This window comes from Rhinolophus ferrumequinum, chromosome 10 (genome assembly GCF_004115265.2).
Source record: "Rhinolophus ferrumequinum isolate MPI-CBG mRhiFer1 chromosome 10, mRhiFer1_v1.p, whole genome shotgun sequence".
In the NCBI taxonomy this organism is placed as follows: domain Eukaryota; kingdom Metazoa; phylum Chordata; class Mammalia; order Chiroptera; family Rhinolophidae; genus Rhinolophus; species Rhinolophus ferrumequinum.
This window is the reverse complement of record NC_046293.1, coordinates 68,149,250-68,165,118: the sequence shown is the minus strand read 5'-3', so window position 1 is coordinate 68,165,118 and position 15,869 is coordinate 68,149,250. Positions and strand designations below refer to the sequence as shown.

The following is a 15,869-nucleotide window of genomic DNA, read 5'->3' as shown; positions in this document are numbered from 1 at the left end:
ACAAATAGAATATATTAATTTCAAAACTGTTTCCAATAAACTAAACTAAGGCAACTAAAATTTTCCCTATGGCAATAAGCAGCCTTCACATATTTTATATCAAACGATAAACAGAAAAAGACATTATTCTTCCATTAACCAAGTCAGCCTACTTTAAATTATTTTGTATGCTATTCTTTCAATGTTTGAATAATTTAAGTAACTTTTAGGAAAATAACTATTTCTTGAAGTGTCTTGAAATTGTATTAGCATTGTGTTTATTACAATTCATGTTTTTTTTTTCATTATGTATTTGTAGGAATGCCTGGGAAACACAAGGTATAAAGAAGGAAAATATATGTCTTGCAAAATAATAACAATAATAAGCTAAACTGAGAAATTCCAGATGTATAAAGAACCTTAGGGATTATTTGGTCCAATTGCTTCATTTGACAAATGAAGAAACCAAGGTTCAAAGAACATAAATATATTGGTTGATCTCATTCATCCAAGATGCTTAGCAAACTATACACTGAATTCAGTAATCTATACTGTTTCATTTTGTCTTACTCTAGGGAGAGATCCTTTCAAAAGCATTTGTTTCTCCTTTAGACATTTATTTTGTGAAGAGTGAAGTCTTGGTTGGTTAAAGTATAGCAGATAACTATGTTTCTAACTTGATTGGAAGTTAAATAGCTATCCAATTCAAAAACAAACATTATTTTATTAATTGCTGCTTGTCATATCTGACCTTCTACAATAACAGAAGATTTTTGTTATTCCAAATAAATATTAAAAATTCATGAAAGTGTTTTTGTAAGCTGGCTATTACCTATAAAGGTATAGCTGTTTAAGACATATTTAATATAAAATATGTATAACTGCTTATACATTATTAATAGGCTCCAGAATGTTTAGCACACTAGATGTGTTTAAAAAATCAAATTGGAATTTTGATCCCAAGTTTTGCTTCAAATCTGATAATTTAATTGTGGGAGGATTTTCTTAAATCATTCATTTCTAAATAATGATTTGCATATATATTTATGCTTTTCTCTATTAGTAATCTCAAAGTAGATCAGTCAAAATGATCTCATATAGAAGAGAAAAATAAATGCATTTGTAATCAAGAAAAAAATCTTAAACTTAGTTCAGTGACTCAGGTCAATAATGGTAAATATGTCAGGATTAGACTACAGTATAATGCAAATACAAAAATCGTTTTTGTAAATGAATTCAGATTTATCTACTGGATATATTTTTTTATCAATATAAGAATGTGAACTGTGTCATCCATGACCTAGATAAAAAGATCAAGATGTTAGACTGGTGCCTTGGTGACTGGACAAAATATTAATGGAAGGATAAAACAAATTTCTAAAACTATCAGAACAAATATATACCTGAAAGTAGCTAGTCAGAACTTGTTCAAAAGCCTTCTAGATGAAGTACAGAGAAAAGTTTCCATATGATGGATTTCTTCATTGTAATAACTCCATTTGTTCAACAAATATTTATTGACTACATTCTTTATGCCAAGCACGCTTCCTAATGCTGAGGGTACAGAAATGAACAAAATGCTTTGTCCTCATGAAGCTTATATCCTGTTGGAAGGATACAGACATGATGTTATATGTCAGATGGGGATAAGTACTGAGAAGAAAAGCAAAGTAAGAAAAAAAGATTGGAACTAAGTAAGAAAGCTATTTGACTATGAATGTCCAGAGAAAGGCTCTCTCCTTAGATGGTGTTTTCAAAGAAGGAACTATACAGACATCTAGAGAAAAGCATTCCAAGTAAAGGGAACAGCAAGTTCAAAGACCCTGAAATGGGATAAACATGACCCTATTGGCACAAGACGACAGTGTAGTGGGAGCCTGGTGAGTAAAGGAGAGAATGGCATTGATGAGGTCAGGGAGATAACTCAGCCAGATTATGAAGGGCCTGAAACCACTCTAAGGATTCAGAATTTTACTCTGAGTAAATTGGGAAGCACTGGGGGAGGGAGCTTGAGTCCAAAGGTGATGTAAATCTAACATATTATAAGAGACGATCTATGCTGCAACATGAAGAATAGTCTGCAGAGGGCAAGAATAAAGCAGTGACCAGCTAGAAAGCCAGTGCAATACTCCAAGCAAGAGGTGATGGTGCTGGACCACAGGGGTAGCAGTGGTGATGTAAGAAGTGGTGGGAGTCTGACGTACAGGTATCCCCTACTTTTCCAAAATTCACATTATTCCACTTCTTTTTTCAGGAAAGGCCTGCATTATTACCTGTTGCAGTAACTGAAAGAAATCCAAAGAGTGTTTTCATTTTTATAAAATAAAGTGAAAAGCAAAAATAGTGTTGAGCATTTATTTTTCAGTGAGCCTGAGTCATAGAGGCAGCGGCACCACCAGCAGCGAAGGTCGCCCCGCCAAGTTCCTACCAGGGGAACTACACTCAGCATCTCAGCATCAAGCTGCCATAGCTTTGAACTGTGTCTATGAGCCTCTGTGCCTTATCTCCACTTATTTTGTTGCTCCTTTGCTTTATACCATTTTGGCTTATGGAAGCTTTCATAGTAATGCTCTGCTTTCGGATAGCAAGGGAAACCTGTATTTGGAAAGTAGCGTAAAAAAAGTTTCACTATTCCCGTGTTTCCCTGAAAGTAAGACCTACCGGGATCATCAGCTCTAATGCATATTTTGGAGCAAAAATTAATATAAGACCTGGTATTACTATATTATATTATATTATATTATATTATATTATATTATATTATATTATATTATATTAAAGACCCGGTCTTATATTGAAATAAGACCGGGTCTTATATTAATTTTTGCTCCAAAAGACATCTTAGAGCCGATGGTCCAGCTAGGTCTTATTTTCAGGGAAACACAGTGGTAGCAATTTGCTATGTGAAAGGCAAAAGAATGGTCTCCCAAAATGTCCATATCTAATCCCCATAACCTGTGAATATGTTGTTACATTGCAAAGGATAATTAAGGTTACAAATGGAATTAAGGTTGCTAATGAGGTGACCGTAAAATAGTGAGATTTTCCTGGAGTATCATGATGAGTTTAACGTAATCATAAAGACGTAGAAGAGGGAGGCAGGAGAGTGAGTCAGAGGAAGTGAGGACTGCTGAAGAAAGGAACAGAGGGATGCAACATTGCTAGCTTTAAATGTAGAAGAAGGGGGCCATGTGCCAATGTCAATGACAGCCTCTAGACGCTGGAAAGGGCAAGGAAACAAATTGTCCTCTACTGTCTCCAGAAAAGAAGGCAGTCTTGCCTACACTTTGATCACTACATGGATCCAGTGTAGATCCCTGTCAGACTTCAAACCTACAGAACCGTAACATGACAAATTTGTGTTTCCAAAGCAAGTTTGTAGTAATTGTGGCAATAGCAATAAAAAGTTATTACAAATTGATATGGGATATTAGAGAAAGAAGAGTCAAGGGTGACTAGAGATTTAATGGAATTTGATTTTTATAACTTGTTTGGCTTACAGAGTACTGATTCATTATTTGTATAGATAAATGTGTTTTCTTTTTTTAAAATATCTTTTGGAAATCTAAGTAAGTAGATTTACAAATGAAGGACTCTAATTCCAATATTGGTACCTATCAGTGAACTGATCACCTCTATTTCATTTCCCAATCTCAGAATATGAACACAAACTTTTATTAATATTTGATCATCTAACACCAAACTCTGTAAAGTGTGATTGTAAAACACTGAAGACATTTTTTTGAATTAACATAGTACAAATTAAAAATGAGCATTGTCCTTCCAGAGTGTCAGATTACAATGCTAAATCCTAATAGCAATTTAGTGCCATTTCAAAACAGGCTTGAATCTTTCTTTGGCATTGCCTCCAGAGTCTGTTTACAAATCCCACAAGCAAAGCATATTATATGTTTACAAAACTGTGTTTTTTGTTGTTTTTTTCTGAAAATAAGCTAGCAAAATGTATTGCTCAGTTAGCATTGCTTTTTATTTATATTCTTCCTATTATATGAAAACTAGTTAAGACAGAATCACTCACTGTCTTCATTAGTTCAGCAGATATTTATATTTTTATACTTGGTTCATTTAACATGTAAGAAAATGACTTTTATTTTGTCTGAGAGGCCATAACATCAGCTGCATTATTCCCTTAGTAATAATTTGCAAGGCAACCAATTAACTGGGGAAGAGGTATTAGTCCAATTTTGGGAACCCAAAAAGACAAAGATATGACAGTTGTCATTCTGAGAGATCTAGGTGATGTCAGAGAAATTGTCAATTCTTGAGAGATGAGGCAGAATCAAGCTTCTGGAAAAACCAATAAAAACATGATCAAAGACAGGGCATAAGGCTAAAATGAGAGATGTGTTTTTGATCCTAGAGATATAAACTGGTGAAACAGAATGAATAAGTGCAAAGTAAGGAAAAACTGTGTTCTATATACTTACAATTGGGACCGAGTAGTACTAAACTTAGTGAATAGTTGAGCATCTGGGCTTATATTTGACACACGTGGCCTACTGTTTTGTTGGCAGCTAAGAGAACATGGAGCATTGAGCTATGCAGAAAATGATGGCTCTAAGATCTCAAATTCAGGACAATGACTTGATCCAAAGCTAGTCAGACTCGGGGGAGGGAGGATGATTAAGGAAAAGACAAAATTGTGTCTCTTGCTGTTTCTGTGATTGACTCAAAAATGATGTGGGCCTCAGCCTACATGGAGCTGTGTAGGAAAACGGAAGGATATAATAACATAATAAAGAATTGAAATAGAAAAATGTCAGTTGGGTTAAAGTGGTAGAGTTAAAAGAAGCTTACCTCTAGAAGATGAAAGGAGTAAGAGTGTTCAAAGGGAAAAAGCATGAATTCCCAAAGGCTTCCTACTTAATCTCCTATGTAAAACTGAAGCCTTAACCATCTGTCTCTCTCCAATAGGAGCTTTTTAATTGTGTATTTGTCCATAGTATCTCCTCTCCATTGTTTTTACTTTCCCTTTACATGAGTTAACTTTCTAGATACTCTTAAAGGAATGGCAACCTAGCAATAATTTAAAAGCTTCTCTTTTTCAGATGTTCATAAGGCCTTGCCTTGGGGATACTAACTTTCATTAGAAGTGGTCACATCAAAAAGTGGAGCTTATCTCAAATAATTAAAGAAATATGCAGAATATTTTAAGCAGTTCCTCCAAAAATAAGTACAAGTGCTGCAGACTTTGCAGCCCTTGCTCATCTCAGCACCCAGCCCAAACAGATAATGTGGCTGCCACTCAGCGTGGTGCGTTAGGCTGAGGAGACAGAGCCACTTGTCTTAGGCATAAAATTTAAGAGGGTAACAAATGATTCAGTAATCAACATACAATCAAATGCAATACTTTTTTTAATCTAAATTAATACAAAAATTATAATGAGCAAAATATCAAACTGATGAGCAAATATCAAAAATTTAAAGAAAGACAAAGCCAGTGCTTTAATCCTTTCATTGCTTCTCTGAGGAAAGAATATTTGTCCTAAGAAGAATGTACTCTGAATCATGTTTGTACTAATACGATCCCTAGTAATAAAAACATGGGATTTAGTTTATTGATTATTCTCCATATAAATATGAGAATGTTATCTGCTAAAGTTTGCTACCATGTGAAGCTATGGAATCAGTTGTTTAATAAGCCACAGAATGCCTGATACTTTTGATTTCCTTTAACCCTCATTTTAACTTATCTTTCACTTATCATTTATCGATACAAAAAAAAAACACATTTTGAATATATATATGGGATGTTTTTCATCACCAAGTTTCCATAGATGTGTTTCTCAAGATACACTAGCTATACAACTCTATGAAAATTTTAAATATGCTATAGAGAGAAAATAAATTGTATGCATCAATGCAAATGATACGTAACTCAGCTATTAGACATCCACCACTTCCGTGTAATCCAGCTGTGTCAACTTGAACACAAATTTGATCCCAAAACCAGCCCTAACATCAGCTTTCTGAAAAAAGCTAAACACAAAGCACGTAGGCTTATTGAATATTGGTTGGGTAGTGTGATGTGTCACTTTGCACAGTGCACAACATACCATGATCATCAGGCCTGCCGGGGACGCCCAGCTTTTCCCCCAGCCCCACCACCACATCGCATCTCGCCCTCGGGCTTTTATGCTAAAGTAGGGAGCTCAGCTCCTCTCCTTTTGCCTCTCCTGCCTTTCTCCAAAGGAGACCCTAGTGTTAGTTGCCTTGTATCCATAGCTGACTGATAAAGTATGATTTTAACAAAGCAGAGCACTCTTCTCAGGGGAATTTTTTGCTCTAAAAAACTAAGAGTTTCACTATATTGCTACATATTCCTAAAAAAGCAAAAAAGTGTACTTCCAACACATTCCATATAGGAGATAGGAAAGTACAACATTTCCATGGGGTTCTTAGGCCTACCCCATTTTCTCTTTTCTGCCTTCCAGTGAATTTGCAATTGTGTTTAAAGAATGTCTCCCTGGATCTTTAGTCACCTAAATGCATGAAAGGCTTCCCTCTCTCCATCTGGGACACATCTCCCAACCCAGGAAAATTATTCCCTTTGCTTCTCTTCCTTTCCCATGTCAGCTTTTGTCTCCAGGGTTCTTGTCCAGGAAGCTTCACAGGTGGCCAGGAAAGAAGCCACATCAGCAGCCTGGGTCCTTTGTCCTACTTCCTCCCCTCTAAGGACAAGGGCTCATCCCTGTGTACACACGCTGTCCATTTCAGCAGCCAACTCTAGGGGTTCTGTATTCTAAAGAGGGATCTCTTACTAAGGTGGTTCTTTTTCATGGTCTAAAATTGCTCATCATTCCAGCACATCTCTTAGTTTCTACCATTCACCACGGCACCACAAAGTCAGTTCTCCTTGTGGATGCACTTTTTCCCAACAGCCCCACTCTTGTGCCACCCCTCCTCTTTTCTACTTTATAAAATTCTAATAATCCCTTTATATGCTCTCTCTAAATCTACCATCAATGTCAGCTTGGGACTCCTGGGTGTTAAGGCTTGGGTGGATAAATACAACTGCTCTGTCTGTACCAGTAGTTAGCCAATTGTGCTAACTGAAAGCCAGACGACTGGTGTACTCTCTGACTAATTCCTCCAGTAGCTTTGGAGAGAACTTCTGACCTGAGGTGGATGATCTGCTCACTCCCACTCCCTGAGACTCTGCTGGTCCGTGATTAGACACAGAAAGCATAACCATGCTGACACCACTGCCAGTTCTCTCAAACTGAACTGTGCCTTCAATCCCAACACAATCCTACTATTCCATCTTTGTTTTTTCTAGGAATGTTGCCTCACCCATTACCTCTCTCCAATTTTATTTACCAGCAGAAAGAAATTGAGGGACCTTCTGGTCTTTCCTGGAGTCTACCATTCTCTTCACTCTAAATAACGGCTGCAGCAACTCGCACTAACTAGACATCATTTTTCATGTTGTGCTCCACAGCACCTCTATGCAAAAGTCCTTCAAATCCTGACATATATGTTTAGGTACTTTTAATGATGTGTGTTCACCAACTTGACATATAAGACTCAGCATCTACTTGCATTATTGAGTAACTTTTTGACTGATGTCAGATATTCTGCTGTACAAAAGGGGGCATTTGTGGTATTTGAAAACATATATAATTCTCAGTGCCAGACTCTATATATTTTCTATTAATCTCTGTTGCATCTGTACCTCAGGGGTTTCGCACCCCACTAACATTTCAATGATGTGTTCCAACCACAATTCAAAAATCTTCCTCTCAAGTTGCTGGCGTTGGACTCTTTTCTCTCCCCACCACTGTTCGAGTCTCCAGATCCTGAGTAGTATAAGTTCTCAACCAAGAGCTCAAACACTGGCCCTAATACAGTGGTCAATAGTGATCCAGTTGCAACTAATAAAGCTGATTGGATGCCTTAATTAGTCAAAATATGGGTGCATACACCTCCTTTCTTCTTCCTTGACACACTCCATTTTTCTAAAAAGTGATGTCAAGATTAGTTTAAACACAAATGTACAGCTGTGTCATGCAGGGTGTCATGCGGGATCTCTGGTCCCGCTCTCCACATAAGAACGCAGGATATGGTGAGGCCAAAGAGGAACACCAATGGAGCCATAGATAGGGGAGTATACCACTATATTCTCACTGGCGGCTGGGTTAGAGACACAGGAAACAGGGTCCACACAATCTGCAACCTGCCATCCACTTCTCTGCTAACCAACCAACCCCACTTGCTAACTGCAATCCGCCGTGCTAATTGCAATCTGTGGTTGCTAGCTCAGCCACCATCTTCTCGCTAGCCCCCATTTTTCTGTTAGCGTAGCCACGGCAGTTATATTAGTGACCAATGACTCACTGGTTATAGCTGACGGACAACTAACCACAGCTGATGGCCATCCGATCACAGCTGATGGCCATTTACTACCCGAGTGAGCACTTTCCACATGAGGGCGAGAGCCTGGAAACTGCTCTCTGGGACGCTGTCCCCACAAGCTGGATACTTCATGAAGGTGTTCCTGTGAGCTATACTACTAAGCTTACAAAACACTTGGCATGGGAAACATTCCAGGTGAAATATTCAACATTCGATCATAGACTATTCCAAAGACATTTCCACAGTATCCATGGGACTTTTGGTTTCTTTACCAAAGACCTGAACTACTCCTAGTAAATCGACCTCTACTCCCTACACCATTAGCTTTGGGGAGCAGACAGTAGAGGCTGCTCTATTAAGAGTGTTTTAATCTGATGGGATATCTAGATGCCCTCAGCAGATAAAATATCTCAGAAAATTCTCCAAGGCCCCAGGTGTCAGATATCCTCCTGAATGGTACAGGTTATCTATTCCCTCCTGCCCAAACGAATCCTGATTTTAAATGCAGCTAGTTTTTCAGTTTCCAGAGAATATCCAGTAACACCACATATATCGAGATCATTTTTATTTTTTTTTAGCTCTACTCAAGTTTTGTGGGGACGTGTCATTTATCTTAATTTCATTCTTAGCTCTATTCACTAAGCCTCTTCCTTAACCTTAATCTTATCCAAATGTAGATGCTGAGCTGGCAGTTAGCTGTATATGCCTGGAATTTCGAGAGGTTGTTTGAACTGAAGATATATATTTGGAGTTCTCAGAGTTTATAGACTAGAGAAAATTTTAAAGTCTGAGCTCTGGAGATTTCTAAATTTTAGAAATTAGGGAAGTAAGGAGGAACCAACAAAAGGAACAAGGAAGGAAAAGTCGGTAAGGAGAATCCAGGAAAATGTAAAAGCCAAGGAAAGAAAATGTTTAAAGGATACTGTGCCAAATGACACTGATAGGCCAAATAGGGTAAAAAGAATGAGAATTAGCTTTTTATATTTGACAATATAGAGGGTATATCACTAGTTATCTTGACAGGGACAAGTTCAGTGGAGACAGGCAATGGCCTGTTTGAGGCAAATTCAAGAGAATGAGAAGAGAGAAGCTGGTGGTAGTGAGTATAGACAATACTTTGGAGGAATTTTGCTGCAAAGAGGAGCAGGATACAAGAGCTAGAAGTTGGCAGATTAAGTAAGATCAATATAAGATTTTTTTTTAAATTAAAATGTAGCACAGACTGTATACTTATGGGAAGAAAATAAGAAGACATAGGAGAAAGATTATCATTCCTAGAATGATGACCTTCAAAAGGCAAGAAGGCATGGGTAAGTGAACCACTGAAAAAGCTGACTTTGCTACGAAAAGAGATAATTCATCCATAGTAATAAGAAAAAAAGGGCCCAGTATATGAACCCAGATGCCACATAAGTATATTTGGTGATGAGTTCCAATAATAGTTCTCTTCTGATAGCTTCTTCATTCTCAGTAAAATAAGAGCTAAGATCATGAGCTGAGAGTGTATGGGGGTAGGAGATTAGTTCAATATTTAAGAAGAAAAGTAAAGGTGTGAAATAATTATCTAAGAGATTAGTAATCACAAATTTACAGTGGCACAGCTATGGAGTCATCCAGCTTTATTCAGTCATGTAGATTCATGCATACATTAAGGGGAGAATTCAATTTAATTATGGTTGTACTTTGACAAAAAAAAAATGTGTAACAAAGTAAGAAAGGAACAAAAAAGTTAATTCTGTATGCAAGAGAGTAACAATAATTGATGAGGAAATTTAAGCAGACTAAACCAAGGAGTGAAAATATAGGTCATGTAAGAGAAAGTAGAAAGGAGTAGAATTAATGGGTTGAGGCCCTGGTGAGTATAATGGTTTCCAGATTTGGGATACAAAAAGAAATGAGCCAGACTCAAGCCTCCTATCCGCGTTCCCCACAGAAAAGAAAAGTGTTCATTGTAATAGAAAAGAGAGAGAATGATTCTTGAAATTGCGATTAAGAATGGGGTATGGTTTTTTTATAACGACAAGGTCTAATGATAATGATTGGAAAAGATAGGCAAAAGAGAGTATAGGACAAAATCATTGGAAAAAGAAAGATCAAGAAACCAAGTAGACCCATCATTTTAAGACCATCTATGTAGATATTTAAATTATCAAGAGTTATGAGTCATGAAGGAGAGAGTATACCAGGAGCAATATCCTTCAAGGGGTCAGAAGAAAGGAACATTTACAGAAAGTATTCTTTCTCTCTGCCATTTGCTAACAAAAACGGATAATTTTAATATTATTTTAGATATAATGAAAAAAGATAATAAATAAACACAGTCAGAGAAGGATGAATTGAACATTGTTATTGTTGGCTGTCTATCTGGATTCATTTATCCCTTTCTTTTTCCTACGGGAACCTTGATTTTGTTCTGCTATCCACATCTTCTTATTAGAAATTATGTGCCAAAAGGACTGTTAACATTTGCTCCCATCTTCAGATGGTGCCTGACTATATTAAGGGTAAATGCATTGCCCTTGCCAGTGATTGATTAAGAAATGACATGTAACCTGACTTGTGCCAATGAAATACCCCAAAGATTTCCTCAGAATTTCTGAGTCAGTTCCACCAAGAATTATTTATTCCCCTGGAAGTTCTTGGAGAAACAAAAATACCTTTCATTTTCCAGTTGTTAACAGGTATGGATGTGAAAGTTATGCCTCTCTTGCTATCACTCTGAGAATAAAACAAAACAAGGAAAAGGAAGAAGACAAATAATCACAGGTTGAGTGTGTTGACCCTGAACTAGTTCTTCCTCAGGACTTCCATTGAAATGAATCAATAAATTTCCTTATTGTTTAAGAATAAACCCTTTTGACGGAAGTTTTCTCTCACTTGGATAAAATACAATACTCAAAATATGAAAAGGAGGTTCTAAAATGTTGGCGAAATTTTTTGTATCAGAGTCATAAGAATATAAATGGAAGGACTGAGAAATCTCACCTTCATGAATTAAGACAGATTTTTCATGGATATACTTAATTACGGGTCATCATAAGTCTCCAGACTACCCATGGGTGTTATATGTACCTTATTTAGGGAAGTACATAGTCTCTTATTTTTATAAATTAAATGGAGAATATTTTGTTATCTGAGATATGAAAGAAGAATAACAAAAACATCCTGAACTCTCTGTAATGGCAATAAATTTATTGGGAGCATGAGGGTAACTGTAAATTGGTACCGATGATCAAAGAGGTATCAGAGCATATGAAGCAGTTTGAGGCATATATAATAATCTCACACAAAAGAAAGTAATTCCAATAATAAGAAAAAAAAACATCATCATGATATTTAAAAGACTAAAATATGTTCCTTTAAAAAAATTAGAAATCCAGTTGAAAATAAATTTTTGGCCACATAATTCTCAAAGTATCAAGAACATCTGAAGACACAGTGCCTTAACATAAGACTATGAAAGTTGTGATTTTGCCATTATACATACCTAAACAACCATTAAAATAAGGTTAAAAAAATAGCCATAATGAGTAGGAAACAAAGCATGACAAACAACAATAGAGGAAAGCACATATCCTCAGCAAAGATGTATAGAAAGGGGAAATAACTCCTCGGAAATAAAACAGAAATTTTTGTATAATTAAGGAAGCATATAGTTTATGAGATTACTGTTATCAGTTATTCCTTGCAAGTACAGTGAGAAGATTAATCATTCCTCATATTGCCATGTGATTTGCAGTATTTCTACCTACAGATATCACATAAGCCAATGAAATATTAACAGGTGAAGTTTATTGCAAAAGTTTTAGGAGTCATGGCTAGGTTTTGCATCTTTTGCTTCTGCTCAGCCACTAGAATACTATGTCCCCCAGGGGAGATTATTCTTTAGTCTGGATCCTAGAATGAAGAAAACATATAGAATAAAGTCAAAGATAACCCACAGTAGACACATAAATGAGAAATTAACCTTTTATGCTATAAGCCTATGAGTTTTGTGGTTGTTTGTTCTTGGAGTATATCTTTGCACAGAATGACTAATACAAAGCATTCCAAAAACATGTATACATATGAGATCTAAACAAGAGATTTTAACTAATTTAAGAAAAATCTATGTAAGGGTCAAAAAAAGAGATATATAAAAGAGCTGACATTGTGTATATAATCATAGATCATAGCACATTGGAGATAAAATTAGATTCATGTTAATAGTCAAAAATAGAAAATTATTTTACTTTGTCCCCACTTGCTCTTCATCCTATTGTTCTTTGTGCACAGATTCCTGCCAGACATTTCCAGAAATACATTTGGGTATCAGGGAAGATGCAAGATTAGTCTTCTTGGTTATCCTGCAGCAACTACCAGTTTCCTTCTTTCTGGCTCAGCTTGCTGCACAGATGTCTTCTGTATCTGCCAACATACGAATGATTATTTTCATAGCTAGTACACACCAGGGGCATTTTTGTTGATATCTCTTGGAGTTTGTGCTGAGGCTTCTGATGCCAGATAGCCAGGGAGCTGACGTCTGCAAAACAGCATGGTCTATGTCTCTGCTAACATGTCAGTTGTTAACTAAATGTCTACACCAATTCTGTTGAGCCCTGAGAAATTTTAGTAAACAACTCATTTACTTTAATTCCACCTCTCTCTCTCTCTCTCTTTCTCTCTCTCTCTCTCTCATTCTCGGTACTGGGCCAGATGACTTCCTAATTAACTTTATTCTATATTCAAAGTGGTCCCTTCTTTCCCTTGTTAGGCTGATGCTTTTGAACCCAACATCTTTAGCTTCATATTAAGACAAATTCTTACTCAGGTGAGTTTACAGTACCCCATCTGCCTGGATCCCTACCCCAACAACCCTCCAGTTTGTATTCCACTGGAATATGCCCTGAAATTCATTCAACAGATGTGTGTTGAAGGCCCGCTCCATATTGGACATGATGTTAGGTACTGGAGATGCAATGATTCATGAGAACATGGTCTTGGCCCTCCAGAAGTTTCAAGCCTGTGAGCAAAACTGAAAGGTAAACAGAAAATTTTTATAGGACTAAATCCAATTTACTACAGGAGCCCAATGAGGGAAAACAAACTAGTATTAGCTATCAGGGAAGACCTTGCTGGAGAAGCATGTCTAATCTCAAACCCAAGGCACAAGAGGAATTACACATCAAGTAGCAGGAAGAAAAGTAGAAGAAGCAGAAGGATCAGTGTTTGCAAAGGCCTAGACTGAGAAAAAGTGTGATCAACTTGGAGAATTAGAAAACAGACAACATGGATGTCTCCATGAAAAGCATAAGCTCTATGAGGGCAGGACAGTGTCACCACATCCTCTATGTCTGGTAGTTACCTAATACATAATAATTACTCAGTAACAATGAATGATTTCAAATTGTGAGGATCAGAAAGATTGACAATATGTGTGGCTAGAAAGGTAAGTGGGAACAAGATTATGAGAGTCCTTGAAAGGCACATGAAGTATTTTGGATCAGAGAGCAATTGATCACTATTGAAAGATTTTTAAAAGAGTAAGGAAGGACATAACATTTGTACTCCATTGCAGTGTTACAAAGCTTTAGTTTGATGACTAAGATTAAAAAAAGGAGTTCTACTTTAGTCATAGATGATTCAGGTAATAACTAATATTTATTTCATATTTATTATGAGCCTGACCTTTTTCTAAATGTTTTACTTGCATTCTCATTTATTCTTAACAGAAACTCAGTGAGGTAGGTAGCATTATTTCAGATTTTTTACAAAGGAGGAAACTGAGTCATAGAGAGGTTAAGCAACCTGATCAAGGTCACATATGTAGCTACTCTGTTTCCCTGAAAATAAGACCTAGCCAGACAATCAGCTTTAATGCATCTTTTGGAGCAAAAATTAATATAAGACCCAGTCTTATTTTACTATAAGATCCAGTCTTATATAATATAATATAATATAATATAATATAATATAATATAATATAATATAATATAATACTGGGTCTTATATTAATTTTTGCTCCAAAAGACTCATTAGAGCTGATTATCCGGCTAGGTCTGATTTTTGAGGAAACAGGGTAAAAAGTAGATAAAAAGCAGAGCCAGTGTTCAAAACCAGTGAGTCTCCTTCCAGGCCCATACTCTTAACCTCTGTCTTGTATTCTACAACAAAAGAAAGATGATAATGATTTTAAAAAGTGGGGAAAAAAAAAGCCTATGGTTTTTGTGGATAAAAGTGTCCTAGGAAGTGGAATATTAAGGAGGAAAAACTGACAAGAGTTGGAAACAGGATTAGATGTGTGCTGTGCAGATAAGGAAGATAGAATCAAAGATGATCTCCAAGTTTCTAGCTCGGCAAGTGAGGAAGTACAAAAGAAGGATTTTGAGGATGGAGATAAATTGATGTAAGACATGTGATACCATAAGTGCTTGTGAGATTTTAAGTGGAGATATTAAATAAGTCATTATAACTGTTGGTGTGGATAGCATTCTGGAATGGAGATTTAGATTTAAGTTCTCAACTTCAGATGGTCATTAAAATCAGGTAAGTTACACTCATTCAAAAACTATATACTGTAAGAGAAGAAGACAAAAATAAAATCCTGACATACGTGAAAACTAAAGGGACATCAAAAAGGAGATTGTCTCATTAAAAAAAAAAAAAATACACACACACAGAAAAAGAGAGAAGAGTTAATCTAGGAGAGGCCAGCAGAAACAAGTGTCTCAAAAATGAGGGCTCACAGATACAGAAGCGAAGAACTCATTGCCCAGAACCAAAGTAACAAGAAGCCATAAAATTGTACTGACACTTAAATGGAAAATTTGACAAATTGCTGGAGGCTCAGTATGGACTAACATGAGACTGAGAAATCTGGAAACACAGCCTCTGAGGATCCCTAAATTCTGTGACGTTTTCCTCTAGGAAACTTACCAGGTTCTCATAGTGAGGATCCACGAAAGATTCATTCAGGGCTCTGGCAGGGAGAAGGGAAGAATAAGGTGTGTGAAACATCTCGAGAACTTCTCCATAACAAAGGCTTACTCACCAACGGAAGGACTTGGCCTCAGCTTAGGAAGTGGAAGTCTCTACATGTTATCCCCTCTACCCTTCCATTCTCAGGATGGAAAAGCACATTGTCAGCAAGGAACGTGGCTTCAAGGAAATAGACTAGAAAAGTTACAGCCAGGAAAATGGGACAAGGGTCAAAACAAACTATAGCACTGGAGGAGTGAGAGAAATTCTAAAGGCTATGACCAAGTTGATTTTAACATTCCCTTCAGCCTGATTAAACTTTATGCAGACTTCTCGCTGACTCTAGGGCTCTGACTTCTGTTAGTTTATAGCATCTACTTTATAAAACTTGTAAATTCTTTTCCTGTCCCTGAGTTGTAAATCTTTTTTGAAAACTTCTTGCCAGGATTTTGTCAAGGACCTGGGAGCTTCCTATGCTGGAGACAGAAGAAAGTTTATGAATTTTCTTTTAGGTAAAGCCAATTAGAAATCATATGGCCTAAGATTCACCTACCCTA

At 36.6% G+C, this 15,869-nt stretch overlaps 1 long non-coding RNA gene across 1 annotated transcript; it reads right to left on the bottom strand.

Annotated features, from left to right (window-relative positions):
* Positions 1 to 12,126: 12,126 nt before the first annotated feature.
* On the bottom strand, positions 12,127 to 15,380 carry LOC117028167 (uncharacterized). The gene is made up of 3 exons (XR_004424093.1): positions 15,271 to 15,380; positions 12,588 to 12,762; positions 12,127 to 12,252 (listed from the first exon to the last, which is right to left on the bottom strand). It is a non-coding gene; the product is annotated as an uncharacterized LOC117028167 (long non-coding RNA).
* Positions 15,381 to 15,869: the final 489 nt, after the last annotated feature.